Source organism: Magnolia sinica, chromosome 3, assembly GCF_029962835.1.
Source record: "Magnolia sinica isolate HGM2019 chromosome 3, MsV1, whole genome shotgun sequence".
Taxonomy (NCBI): Eukaryota; Viridiplantae; Streptophyta; class Magnoliopsida; order Magnoliales; family Magnoliaceae; genus Magnolia; species Magnolia sinica.
Genome location: NC_080575.1, coordinates 104,481,274 through 104,496,898, shown reverse-complemented (window position 1 = coordinate 104,496,898; position 15,625 = coordinate 104,481,274).

The window sequence follows — 15,625 nt, the reverse complement described above, 5'->3', positions numbered from 1 at the left end:
GTTTTATAGCAATTGTACGAGCTTTCCCATCACAATTTGAGTGGTACGCAATGATCACATAAAACTTGAGAGGTACATCTTCATTCCTTCCACCTCACTTGAATTTTATGGGCAACACCTTTCTTAATATGTCCACTCTCATGAATTATAGTTAAGAATGTCGAAAGTGGTCAATTTTAGAAACCTTTTAGTCAACTATATTAGTTAATTCCTCCTCCTCACTCTTGTTGTTATTAAAATTACACTCATGTTTTGTTTTATCTTGACTAATTTTAAATTATTGAGATTCTAATGTACTTGTCTATAAATCTAGCTTTATGCCTACGCCTTCTCTTATCTTGTCAATTAAAATTATATCATTTACAAACAACAGACCCCATGGAATCTTTTTTTTCCAAATGCCAGGTTAACTCTCCACAACCAAGGTGAACAATACGGCTCAATTCTAACCTTTGGAGCAAGCCTAAAATATTTGAGAACACACTTACCTCTTCGCTAATAATCCTCACTTTTGTTACTTCTCCCTTGTACATATCGTTAATTATGTTAATATGCCCTCTTAAAGCTTCTTTCTTTCCCAATACCCAAAATAAATAACTAAGGATCCCATCATAAGTTTTAAGTTATATATATATATATATATATATATATATATATATATATATATATATAACGATACCAAGTTGATTTTATAATACCTTTCATTTATCCTACCATGTTGTTTGATAACTTTGTTAACCAAAATAACTCCAATATCTCCGGTACATCTTCTTATCTATATTGGTATATATATTTTCACTTCAGATATCCTAATCCTTTAAAATCATCTATGGACTCCATCTTCATTTGAGTTCACGGTTCATTTTGTCTATATGATTTTAGAGTAATTGGCATTTTTTAAGCTCTTAAAGTAACTTTTTTTTTTTCCTTATATTTTTCATTGATCTCATTGTCTTTTACTAATATCCTTTAGACAACGTCATATATTTAACATGACCTAGGTGTCTTTACTCTCTCTCTCTCTCTCTCTCTCTCTCTCTCTCTCTCATTTTTATAAGTTTGAAGATAATTTTCTCATATTCTCTTATCTCAAATCTGTTGTAAAAATTATCATAAGCCTTAAGTTTAGCCTTACTTGTCACTTCTATATCAATCTTTTTATTATTTCTCTATGGTTCAAAAATTTCATTATTCTTAGTCTCTTATTGGGCTTTGAAACATAAATGTTTCTTATAAATAATATTTTGCACATCATCATTTCACCATCAAGCTTCGTTATATGATTAATTTTTCTGCTAGATAATTTTAAAATATCTTTTTATCACTTTTTTAATGTACTCAACCATTTCACTGCACATGCATTTGCTTTTTCCTTAACATTTCAATTTTTTTCTTAATAATTTATTTTTTAATATCATTATTTTCTCTCATTTTAAATTATATCACATAGTTTTTAAATACCTATTAGTTCCATTTCCTTTCTTTTATCTCTTAGGGCTTATTTAGATACACTCTTATAAGTAATTTTTGTTTTTTGTTTTGTTTTAATTTCTTTGTTTTTTAATATTTATGACAACAAATAAGTTACTTTAAAAAAAAAATAAAAAAAATAAAAAAATAAAAAATAGTTTAGTTACCACCTTTGTGAAAATAACTGATTAGCTTAATTATATCCATGCATGCATGCACGCGCGCACACACATTACTTTTTTACTTTCTATCTTCATATTTCTCTCTCTCATCTTTCTCTTTCTCATATCTCATCGCAATGGATGGTCCATATCAAAGGTGGCCCCACATGATGGACGGTCCATATCAAATATGAGGCCCACACGATGGACAGTGCACATGGAAGATGGGCCCACATAATGGCAGTCCGCATCCAAAAGCATGCTTTGAAGGTGGGGCCCACACGATGGATGGTCCACATCAAAGGTGGGTTCCACACGATGGTCAGTGGACATTGAAGGTGGGCCCATATGATGGATGACCCACATCAAGATAAACCCCACATAATGGATGGTCCACATCAAATGCCATTCCTTGATGATGAGTGGCCCAGCTTCTTCTACTTGAAGAACCATATTCCTACTTTAATTAAAGCTTTCTATTTGGATCTTATTTATATATAATAATACAGGCATATAAAAATACTTTTTCCACTTCATTTTTAGTCCAAACTGTATTAAACCCAAGCTCTAATTTTTGTTGTTACGACTCATTTGATTCAATTTAATCTATTTGCAGACTGAAGTCGAGCAAGAGGCCACATCCACTGCTAAGTTAGCATACAACATGATGTGTGGGCCCACCGTGATGTGTGAATGACACCAAATCCTTTTATCACGGTGTGCTCTCGTATTCTCCTTGGTGCCCAAAAAAATCAGGCCCATTTAAAACTCAGGTGGTCCATACCATGATTTTACATGCCTAAAACCTCTAACATCAATCTGGCCCACCTGAGTTTTGGAATGGCAGGAATGCATCTTATCAATGGATTGGATGGCACATACAAAGCACAGTGGACGCCAAAAGTAATACGAAAGTTTTATAATGGTGCATTCCTCATTCCATCTGTTCTCTTGTGGTGTGGCTTACTTGAGTTTTGGATCAGACTGATTTTTGGGTAGCAAGGAGAACATGAGGGTGTTCATATGATGGATGGATTAGATCTTATGTATACACACGGTAGGCCCCAAAAACACTTTTGGGTACCGTTCGGGAAAATAATAACCGTCTAATTTCAATGGGAGAAAATTGCATCAATTGGGAAATTCGCCTGGTCCAATGACGACACTTCTTGAGTAGAGGCCCATATGGTTCCGTGTTGCTTGGATATTTGCCACATGGATGGTGGATGGGAAGATTAGTAGAGCTGAACGCGAACCGCTCGGTTAACTTGCTCCGTTCATCCTAGATAAGCTAGACTTGGCTCAATTCAAAGTTAGGTTCCGACGAGTCAAGTTGAATTTTTGAACTCAGAAAGGAGTTTGATTTGGCTAAGTTATAACAAACACACACACACATATATGTATATGGAAATGGTTCTATGCGATTCCCATGAGGTAGACCTATGTTAGCCCACTGTGATGCGTGTCAGATGCACCATATACAAAAGTGGAGAGGGGTTACCCTCCCATTAAAACATTCATAATCATTTGTTGGGCCCACCAAGATGTGGTTCACAAATCCAGCCCATCCATTATGTGTGTCCCACTTAGATGAGGGGCCAAACCAAGTTTCAGATGCATCCGAGTTTTAGGTGGGCCCCACCAAGTGCTTTTATATGTTATAGGCATGTCTTCACATGATTTTAGATGGTATGGTCCACCTGAGTACCGTATATGGCTGATTTTTGGGATATCCCATAATTTAAAGGGGTCCCATCAAATGCACGGACGTTGATGTTCAACACGCATCATGGTGGGGCCCACACAGCTTCACCTCATGGGAAGTTCCCATGCGGTCGACCTCATGGGAACTTCCCATACGGTCAAGCTATGTGGGCCCCATCCTGCTGCATGCCAAACATCTACCCCATCAGGCGGATGCACCATTCTATGGTGGGCCTTGGACTTAAAATTCAAGTCAATCCATGACTTGTGTGGGCAACACCACGTACAAAAGTTGAGAGTGGTTGCCCTCCCATTAAAACATTCATAATCATACGTTAGGCCAACGAGATATGGTTCACAAATCTAGCACATCCATTATGTTGAGCTCGACTGATCGTTTGACATCTACAATTCTATTTCCATTATATTCAATATAATATATATATATATGATATATTATAATATATATCATATATATATAATAATTATATATATATATGGCATGAAAAAGAAAAAATGATTGACTACCAAGGAATCAAAATGACAAAGTCTTAGTTAGATCCGAAACTCATGTGGGCTAAGTGCTTTTATAGTTTTAACGGTGTCTTCACATGATTTTACCAAAAGTCATGGATTAACTTGATTTTTAAGCTCGAGGCCCACCATGGAATGGTGCATCTGACTGATGGGGGTAGATGTTCAACACACATCACGATTGACCAACATAGCTTGACCTCATGGGAAGTGGAAAGCTGTGTGGATCCCACCGTGATGTACGTCGAATATCCACCTCATCAGTTAGATGCACCATTATATGTTGGGCCATGGGCTTGAAAATCAAGTCAATCCATGACTTGGGTGAACCACCCCATATACAAAAGTTGAGATGGGTTATCCTTTCATTAAAACATTCATAATCATTTTTTGGGCCCATTGAGATGTAGTTCACAAATCCAGACCATCTATTGTGTGTGTCCCACTTAGATGAAGGGTCATAGAAAGTTTCATCAGTATCCAAAACTCATGTGGACCCCACTAAGTGCTTTTATATGTTTTAGGCATGTAATCACATAGTTTTAAATGGTATGGCCCATTTGAGTTTCACATACAGCTGATTTTTAGGATATCCCATAACCTAAATGAGACTGAGACTCATCAAATGCACTGTGTCAATGTTCGACACACATCACGGTGGGGTCCACACAGCTAGACCTCATAAGAAGTTCCCGTGATGTCATACTTGAAAGCTTGAACTCGATTTGACTAGTCAGGCTTGAGGACTGGCTGTACAGCTCGTGTACAGCTCTATATTTAATGATGAGAGAAAAATGGCCGTGTGAGATGGCCAGCCTCGTCGGTGTTGACCAAGAAGGAAAGGTGTCCCATCGTTGTGGTTTCCATCCATAAAGGCCACCACGTCCACCGGATGGATGGTCTGATTTGCTGGTCGTCACACCATAACAAACCAACTTGCATTTGTGTTGACACTTATGTTCCGGACAGTCCGGTTTCACACCATAAAATCTGGGCCCCATCTGACGTGGAACCGTTGCTGGCCTTAAAAATGTACAGTTGAAAATTTAAAAAAATATATTTAACGTCATAAGTCCTTTAAGATTGTACTCTCAGTTCGCAGCTATGAGCCATCCACTGTGGGGCCCACCAACAGAATAGTATACAAGCGTGGCATGTGTAAGGTTCGGATACGTGGTCTTCTGAAACGATATTATAGTCCGCCAGCTTAGGGCCTGTTTGGTTCTACATTAATGGAAGCGGATTGTGGTACTAACTCAGAGTTTACTGAGTAAACTCTGTGGGCCCACCTCAATGTGTCTTATCTACGCCATTCATCCGTTTTACCATCTCAAAAATGAAGCATATCCAAAGCTCAAGTGAAACCACCGCTACAAGAAACGGTGTGAATTGAATGCCTACCGTTGAAAACTTCTCAGGGGATACAATTTTTGGATCAAACTGATATATATATATATATATTCATTCAAATATGTGTGATCTTATAACATCACTGTGGGCTTTAGTAAGGTTTCGATAGTGGAGGTCAATATCCCATTGTTTCTTGTCGTGCAGGCCACCTGAGCTTTAGATATGCTTTATTTTTGAGCTTATGCCCTAATAAAATGAGTTGGCAAAACATTTGGATGCATGGATAGAACACATATATCCATAGGAGGCCCGAATGTTTACCCAGTATACAATCCTCTTCCCACATTAATATCCTTCTATTCAAAATCTACACTAAATTGGCTTTGGTGGTTATTTCTTAAGAAATGAGTTATATTTTTATCCTTTTTCACACTTGCCAGCTGGGCACTTAATGTGAGATCTTAATAGTTCAATGTTAGGTGAGGACAACATGTCGGCCAGTTATGAGCATGTTCATAAGATGAGTTACGTACATGAGAAGAGGAGGTTTTGTTGAATGCACGTAGGAGCTGGTGCAAGTCGAAAGCTCTAAAAGAGCAAAGAAAAAGGCTTAAAAGTATGTCATTGGAAGTAGTAAACAAAGATTTGGGTGTTATTAGATTGGAAATTACTTTATATAAACAACTTATGCCTCAAATAGCTTATCTTAGTTTTTAATTATTTACTAGATAAGTAAGTTTGGTAAACAACACATTTATAAACAAAAATGTAGAAAAGTATGTTCACTTTTGAGGATCATATAAGTATTTATATCTTAATTTTTCTTGGTCCACTCTTAATATCCATCGTCCATTATGTTGCTAGCCTTTGATACAAACCATTCATCATATTGGGCCTACCTTGGCCTTGTCTTCAATGTGAATTGTCTATCGTGTGGGACCAATCTTTAATGTGAACCATCTACCTTACGAGGCCCACCTTTGATGTGGGCTATCCATCATATGGGCCACCTTGGATGTGGGCCGTTCATCATGTCAAACATTAGATGTGGGCCGTCCATCATGTCGAACATTGGATGTGGACCATCCATCATGTAAGGCCCAACTTCGAAGTGAGTCATCCATTAGGTGGGGCTACCTTAGATGTGAGCCATTCATCATTAGGGGTTGACCTTTGATGTCAATCATCCTCGTGTGGGGCCCACCTTAACATGGATCATACATCATGCATGGCCCACCATCAATTTTACTGTCCATCATGTAGGGCACACCTTCAATATTCACAACCCATCACGTTGAGCACACCTTTAATATTCGTTACCCATCACATGGACAATCCATGTGGGCCTCACCTTCAATGTGAATTATCCATCATGTGGGCCTTATTCACAACCCTAAGCATAGAATTGAGATGTAGTAATAACTCGGCAAAACCAATGTCGAATCCATGGAGACTAAACTTGTACATATTTTGAAAATAACTAGAACTAGAACTAAAAAAAGATCTAAATTGAAATCTGAATAATTGAGGGTAATGATGAATAATGTTGATTAAAACTTATGAATTTAAAGGTGGAAACTAGGGTACCAAGGATCTACTTGTAGCTATCAAGATTACCTTACTTGATTCAAAGAACATAATTGGAATTAGAGTCTTATCCTATCCAATTGGAAGATAAAATAATTTAAATCAAATATGAACTTTTCATTGACCTAATTTTCAATGTAAGAGAATTGTGATGATTGAAAGAGATTCCATAACCCTACCATGGCCAAGAGACGATGGTGAACAACAAGATTTACCAATCTTACAATCTCAAAATGATAAAAGAAGATATTTAAACCTATCACAACATCTATTGTAATTCGAGTTACAATAAATCATAGAAAATTAACAATATTTATTTAATATCAAACTATAAATCAATGAGGTTCAATAGGAATAAGAATTAAAGTAAGATAATCATCCAAACACACTACAAGCTTCACCTCTTAGCCCTAGCTAAGAGGTTTAGTCAACCATAGGCATGATTGAAACTAAATCTCTTAAACAAAGTATGAAAAATAAACTAGAGAAGAAAAAAAACTCATTGGCGGCTGCTCTACCCTTATGTATATTCCTTGAGACCTTTCTAAATCTTAGAAGATACTTTAGAGCATTCTAGGGAGTCCTATTTATAGTTATAGAATTTCAACTTTCGCACCGAGTTCGAAAAAATCTAGAAACTGCCTCAAATTTACGCACTTTGCTCAGTTTTCTAAAATAAATTCAAAGTTTAAACCGCCTCAAATTTACGTACTCTATGCAGTTTTTCAAAATAGATTTAGAGTTTCAAAATATACTATTTAAGGACAATTTCAGGAATATGTTTGTTTTAAGGACAATTTCAGGATTCATTTTCTTCACTTCGAATAGTTTATTTTTTTCATTCCTTACTTGGTTTCTTTAGATCTTTGACATGTGAATTCTTCATTAATGACTTCCAAATCTCTGACTCTTCATTGAGTAATCTTTTGAGCATACATCTTCCTTTTAGCATCAATTTCATCTTAAACTATCAAAATCACCTCGCACATGAAAACATGCATATTTAAATCGATTAAGCTCTATCATGTTTATAAAATCAATGTATAAATATAGAGAAATATGCAGTATTTCACACTCAACGGGCCTCACCTTAGATGTGGGTCATTCATCATTAGTGGCTGACCTTTGATATGGATCATCTATTATATGGGCGCATGTTAAAATCAATCATCTATCATGTAAAGCCCGCCATTGATGTGGGGGCCCTACCAATGATGTGGACCATCCTTCATGTCGGGCCTCATTTGATATAGAGCATCCATCACATGTGGAGAGTGATAAGTAGAAAAGTAAAACTTAAAAAGCACCAAAAAAATAAAATAATAATTATAGGGATAAAATCTTTTATCACATAAGTTACTCTTACACAGCATAGGTACTTACCGAACTAATTTTAAGTTAAAAGAGTAACTTGTTACCTTATATAAGTTAAAAAAGTTATTTATGGGAGAATATTTGTAACAATCCAAATTCAAGTAGCTAGTTATACACACTGATTGAGTCACAAATCTACCTCATAAGAAACACAATGAAAACTTGGGCACTGTAAATTGGAATATTATCACTAGAATTCATGATAGAAAAGTTGAATTTCAAGAATGAATTTATTTTTAAAGTAAATTGTAATATGTCGAACTTTTTAATACCCAAGTATTGAAAGTCCTCGAGTGTTACCATAATAAATTGATTTAATTTATATGTACATAAGGACACAAAATCTACATGCCTATCAATCTAGCTTTAACCATTCACCTATAGTCTAGCTTAAATTTAACTATTGGGAGTAATCTTCATCTATACATCAAGTTATCCAACAATTGATTTTTAAGATGTATCATCACATCATTGTGAAATAAACTATGGACACAATCAAAGCCTTTAAACCCAATCACCAACAAATCTAAACTTTAGATTATGATCATGATACATAGATAAAAATTTTATACAATCCTTATACATAGATAAACATTTTATACTATTGAAATCCAATTCTAATGGGTATAAGTATATCATTAGATCATTTATAACTTTCTATAGTGCATGTGTTCACACCCGACAATGAACCCTAGGAAACCTACTTTTAAGAACCCAATTGCGATGAAATTTTAGAAAATGTCTATTCAATCCAATTTAGTAGTATACTATCAATTTCAAAACTTAACTCATACGATTCACTGCCCATCAAATTTCGCATCATATCTACTAGATGATCCGTCCGAAAATCACACAATAACACACTGAACGATCTATAGACAATTCTTAACGAATTTAACGGTTTGAATTTTAGATTAGAACATGTTTGGATCTAATTCCAAAGTTCCTAGAACATTGAGAGGAATCCTACATCATCTATAGTTTCTAAAACTAAAGATTAGAACAATAGTCACATGTATATACTACTTTATACACTTTCATCCTAACAAAATACTATCTAACCATTGATTTGGGAGACCACTCGAATATCTACTCCCGGACACCCGTAGGGGTCATTTGGCACCAATTCCCTGGTATGTTTGGCACCATAAAGTAACCGGGAGTTTTAAATCCAAGGTAGAAGCTTGGGTTACATAAAAAAAAATAAAAATCCATCTAAGAGTTGCATGTGTAAAATATGTGTCACTATAATGCTAATTTATTGGGCACATGACCCACTATAATTACTTTAATAGGATAATCTACATCATCCAAATATCCCAATTTTTTTTTTTTAAATTATCAACTGCATCGTTATAATTACTTTAATAGGATAATCTGCATCGTCCAAACATTGTTTATGTAAATCAACAGTAAAAATTGTTGGTTAGTCACTCGGATGTGATCTTGTGCTTGTGGCCCATTCGAGACTTGGAATTTCATTATTTTCAGGCAAAGTGTATATTTCAAAAGGCTTTCTAAAAGCATTGTGTCAAGTATTATATGAAAGTTGATTTAGTAATTAAATTCAAACCCTTGTAAATATACTATACATAACTACTTTTGAATTATAGAAGATTTTGAATCCAAGGTGTTAAACACAACGGGAGGATCCCAAATCCGGCAGGGTTCCAAATCCAGGGGGTTTCAAATCCACGCTCCCAAACAGGCCCATAGGGAACTTTAAATCCATTGATCAATTATTTAAAAACAATTTGACCTTTGAAGTTTGAGATCAACTTATACAATTTAAACTAGACTATTTAAATTAATTTTCAATGATCAAAACCGGTCATTGGCGGACTACTGGATAACGTGACCAATGAAGAAGATTTGCATGGCTGTGGAGGCCCACATAGGTTAACTCGACCTTCGGACCGTCAGCACATGTGTGTATGTGTGTGTGTGAGACTGAAACTTGAACAACACTGGGCGCAGACACCTCCCAACAGATTTTTCTCAAATGAATTCTTTGGAAAACTCATTTCACCCACAATCTGGAGAGTCTTTTCAACAATCCATAACCGTCCATCTTCTAGTGATCCAAAATGTCCATCATGCTGGACCCCAGCATGTTTTCCTTGGTAAAAAAATTACCACTTTGTTTCCTATCAATCTTCCCACTTGTTTCCTTTGTTTTGTAGTAAGAGACAACATGTATGGCACATTGTATTACATGAAGGAGCGTTCATGTATGGAAGAGCTAAATGCTACAACCAAAAGCACATCGAGGAACTTATAGCATAAGTGTAACACCCCAAAAATTGACGCCCGAGTATCACTAACCCATGTCTTGAATTCGAGGGTGTTAACTAATTAATTGGCAAATGCTCTCAATAACACACCATATTTTTTATATATTTTTTAGAAATCACATTCACTTGGTATGCCTCAAACAAAGGAGAGATAAATTGAACCGGCAACTAGAGTCCAAATATTATATAATCAACTCAAATCCCAAAATATTCACCCATCCGTGAACTTATTACAATATGAAATAAAATATTATATTTCAGAATTTTGCTAAAATGAAAACAATACAAGTATTGTTTCAGCTTGAGAAACTCTATAGCATAGCGCTCCTCTAGACCTACATCACCTATTGTTAAATATTGAAATTGTGAGCGGCCATCTCAGTAAGAAATACCCCTCATAATTACCATCCATCATAATGGTCAAGCATCAGCATAGTTCACAAATGATACATATAACACAATAAACAGTTCAAAATTTCAATCTCATTTATTCTCGTACACATGTAAAGATACATATGTGGTGAAAAACGTAACTCAAGTACTCCACTTATTTAATGGTGAGTAGTTCACACACGAAGATACACCACCCAAGTATTTATATTTTGTACATATACATAAATAAAAGAAAATCAGACCTTCCAAATTCAAAATTCATTGTAGATAGGTCACCATCTGAAAAGCAGATTGATTGAACGGTTCCAACCTGTGCTGCCCCAATACTAAACTTTTTCTAAAGAAAAAGACTTGGAACAAAACTGCTGGTATACGGTACAGCCACATGCATCATACAACATGAAATGTGGCAAGGATGATTAATCAGGTGGGGTCAACCATCTACTCGGCCATGTTATCTATCTATCTATCTATATATATATATATATATATATATATATATATATATATATATATATATATATATATATATATATTCTTCAACAGTAACACCAGTCACATTGAATGATTCATCTTTTAATTTCAACCGTCTCTCTAATACAATAGATTATATCAATAGAGTCACGCCGTCCATCTGTATTTTTGTACGGGAGAAAAGCTTTGAATGGTTGATACAATACGAAAATATTGTATCATGTCTCCTATAATACACATTAGTGGACGGTTGAAAATGTGGAGATGATAAACAAACTCATAAGAATTAGAATCTTTCATTAAATCTCATTTTGGAGTGATTATCTTTAACTAACAATGGTTCCACAACCATTTAATCTGAGTTAATGAATGCATTTCTATGTGCCTGGAGGACGCGACTTAGCTGCGACCCAGAACCAGCAATGTGGTTGGGACCCTGACTATGGGGCCCACTTCTATGCATTGATATACGATGTTGTCTATCCATTTCGCCAGCTCATTTTATGCCATGGTCCCAAAAATAAAGCAGATTAAAATCTCAGGTGAACCCTACCACAATAAATAATGGTGATTAGCCGTTGAAAACTTTTTGTCCGCCATGAAAGTTTTGGATCAAGCTGATAAATATCATGTGTTCTCACATTCCAAAATACAGAGATGGAAAAATTCTAGCTCTAATCCATAGACTTTTTTTTTTTTTTTTTGAAATCTGGCCATTAATTGGATGATTCTTTTAGATAGGGCCGAGTAGTAAAAAATAAATAAATGAGAAGCCATTTTTGATAGATTTAAACCGTTAATCAGGTGTCCCACCATGTAAAATGGTAACATCCTTCACGTCCCTTATCCAGCATATAAGGTGAGTCAGATGTTATTGGGAACAGATGTTATTGGGAAAATTGGACGGTCACAACTGACCATGGGTAGTTTGATCTTTTTGAAAAATATGGTAATGAATGTAGCAAAAACAACCTTGATGGGTAAAATAAAGACAAACACGACTGTTGACTTTTAAATTTTAATGATATTATTTTTATTTTGGGTCGTTTTATTTAGTTAAGAAAAAAAAAGTAGGTGTTTTTCATAAGAAAACATCATCATCATAGTCTGGCAGTTACCTCACGGTACTCTCTCTCTCTCTCTCTCTCTCTCTCTCTCTCTCTCTCTCTCTCTCTCTCTCTCTCTCTCTCTCTCTCTCTCTCTCTCTCTATATATATATATATATATATGGAAAGATTTACTTGTATTGTATATGAACTAACTAGCCCTAATGTAGAAGAGTGCTTCTTATTTTCTAATTCTACGGCATTACAACTCTAAAGAAATTAAAGAAGTTTCTTCACAATCACTTTCTTGACTAGACTCAACAAAAACTTGTTTAATCTAAGTAAATTAATTAAATTAGGATTTGTCAGTAATTCTCAACACCCCTTGGATAAGTAAGATTACCCGAGTCTACTCATGATATACATATACTTGAGAGAAACATATCATCAAAATTCAATTTTTTATTTCTTGGATCTCCTTAAACAATGAGAAAACATAGCTCCACACAAACATGCTGCGAGAGTGCAAAATTACGTGAGGGGAGTTATTTGATAATCCAGCTGCACATATATTCTCTGAGCAAATTAGACCAAACAAACTGTGAAACTCACTGTTGCTAAGGTCCCAAAATTATATTCTCTGAGCAACTCTAACCTCCAAATGGTAGGCACCTGTTTGTTAAAATAGACAATTATATACTTTTCATTCATAACCATCCAATTATTGTCCAGTAATTCACCAATCAGATAACTGAATAAAAGTTTTAGGTAATGATACATCTAGATTGAGGCCCATAGTTTGGACAGTTAAATTTGAAATAATTACTTTTCTATGCAATTTCCAAGCGCCTGTGTATCATTCATCACATCATGCCAGAGTATTAAATTTTTTCTTATTACATGATTAGCAATCACTTGGGTTAGGATCGAAACAACTACATCAGGGTGCAGTTTAACACAAACAGCTCCACTAAGGAGGTGGATGCACCTTAAGACCCTAAAAACTATTTTGTGGGGCTGCTGATCAGCACCACCAGCAATGGCCTCTGCGTGTGAATATGGTCCAATTTGAGTTCTACCACAGTACAGCTGCGTGCTTCCTCAATCAAGAATAGGACTGATGAGAACACTGTCGGGTCTTAGTAAGGCCACAACCATACTTATTATCAAGTTGGTGGTTTTAAATGAACGTGTAGTTGAACTCATCCACCCCCATAAATATCAATAATTCTTTGACGTGGTGGATGAGATAAAACTATGTAATGTTTTTCGCCACGTCATCTTTGTAGTACCTAGCTTTTGATAGGATAGGCCACCCTACACGGATTGTATCTTAAATGATAGTCATAACTGTTCATGTTCTCATTAGTAAGATGATATAGAAGCTATGATCTATCATCATGCTTCATATTTGATTCTTGGATTTTAATACAAGCCATTAAAAAATAGTTTTTAGTTTTCCATATTCATCTTCATACAGAATCATCCATTCAAGAAATATTTCTTATATGATGGCTCATGTAGCATAGAATCCAGAACATGAACGGTTTAGATCATCATTTAGGATGCAAACCGAGGTGGAAACCCAACCCATATGGTACGTTGATGGGAGTACCAAATCAAAGCAAAATCCAGTACGCATGCATATTTAGGTAAATATTTAATACAAGCCACACCAAGCCACAAGCTGGGAAAAGTTGGTATGGAACTCTCCAGTCATGACCATGTGATCAAATTAAACTGTTCAAATTGTGGGGCCCATTTTAGATGGTAGATAGCCACAGGAATAAGGATGTGGTGGTGGATGCATTGTATCCAGCACCAATGAAAAGGTTCCTGGGGTATAATTTGTGACCTTGCAGTGAAAAAGTAAATTTTGTTTAGTAAGAATTGATCATCATATGTATTTTTACTCTTACATATGCATATGCATGTGATGCTTTTTATTAGCAATGGATGAAATATCTCCATGCATTGCAGGACGCAATCTACATCCAAGAGTTAGATAAGTTGGATGATCCTCACCGTCTTGCAGTGGGCTTTTGTTTGTTAGATTTGTGCATGTGAAACGTTTTTTCATTTTGAGCATCCACTTGAGGGCTACCAATTAAAAAAGAAAGGATTATAGTACTTTTGTGCTAGGATCATGCCAGGTGTACATATCATCCACGTGTACGGTGGCTATGTGCATGGGTGTGAATGGTCCCATCTTTCCAGCTACCTGCACTCGTATGGTAAAGTGAGTTTTGTTCATGTTGGAACAATGGACAAGTTACCATGGGTTCGAGCTGTGTGGGTCTCATCATCAAGTGCACCTAGAATCCACACTTGCACCTGTTATCCCAACGTGGTTAGATCCAAAATTCAGCTTGAGCTATAAATCGGGTGACCCACAACAAAGAAAGTAACGAAGGATGCTGAGAGGTTGATGCTTATTATAGAAATTTACGGATGAAGTACATGATATTGTTTTGGCTGTAAGATTTTCTTAATGCGGAAATCCTAGAAAACTGCTATGCATAGAACATGGAAATCAAGGGTTTGGATGGCTTACCTAAGTGGGACGCCATTGCTGAGAATAATAGAATACCAAAGTTATAGTCTTCCTCTCCTTCACACCAATACACAAAATAATAGATGAGACTTAGGTTCTGTTGTTGTGTAGGATTGGGGACCCAACTCTTCTCTTATATAGAAGCTGGGAGATGAGAGTTTGAATCCCATCATAACTCTCTCTCCCCTGCTCCACATTGCTGTGTCGTAGCTCAACTCAAACAGCCCTGCACATCCCTGCGTAAGGCTATAGCATTCCAGCCCTAATACCTATTGCTGCGCAATCAGAGTTGCGCTGTGGATCACCTGAAGTGGGGCCCACTGGTTTACTAAATCACATAGTCCACTGATATGACAATCCAGGCCGTTGATTAATAAGGCCCACCTCATAGAGTTCTTATATTCTCCCACTTGGGCCTCATTGAACAATGTCAATGATTATCATATAGAATAATATTGAAAACAAGTTTTGATTTTAAGAAAACATCCAAATGGTTAACCAATGAAATTGTTGGATTATATGAGTAATGCTATTCTGTAAGACCCATATCCTAGTTCGTGCTATTCCGTCGACTGCCGCGATCCTTCCCGTCGAATTTAAGCAACCTGCGACGGATAACCGACGTTTGCACACGACCCTAAGTCATATCCTGTAGATTTGAGTCGGCTTAATCCGAGACTTGTA